Genomic DNA, 344 nt, shown 5'->3' on the forward strand with positions numbered 1-344 from the left:
AGACGGCGGCTAAACAGAATGATAAGAATATTACAACTGGCCTCTAGAAGAGGTGCTGACTATGATGCTGAATTCATGTTGCATGATGACCAACCATTTTACAAGAGAATGTTTGGTAAGAACTAATTTTTTTGAGCGTTTAAATGCAAACCTCAAACTTTTTTCACTTTTACGATCCTCAACTTCTTATCCGTTTTTTCGAACGTATTTGATCTTTTGAAGTATTATTATGTGTGCTAACGATTACTCTAACGAATTCAACAAGATATGATGCGAACTCTATATTGATGCAGGCGGTATTGTAGAGTAAGAAAAAAATCCGCTAGGTAAATTAATTATGGCAC

This window comes from Torulaspora delbrueckii, chromosome 5 (genome assembly GCF_000243375.1).
Source record: "Torulaspora delbrueckii CBS 1146 chromosome 5, complete genome".
NCBI classification, from domain to species: Eukaryota; Fungi; Ascomycota; class Saccharomycetes; order Saccharomycetales; family Saccharomycetaceae; genus Torulaspora; species Torulaspora delbrueckii.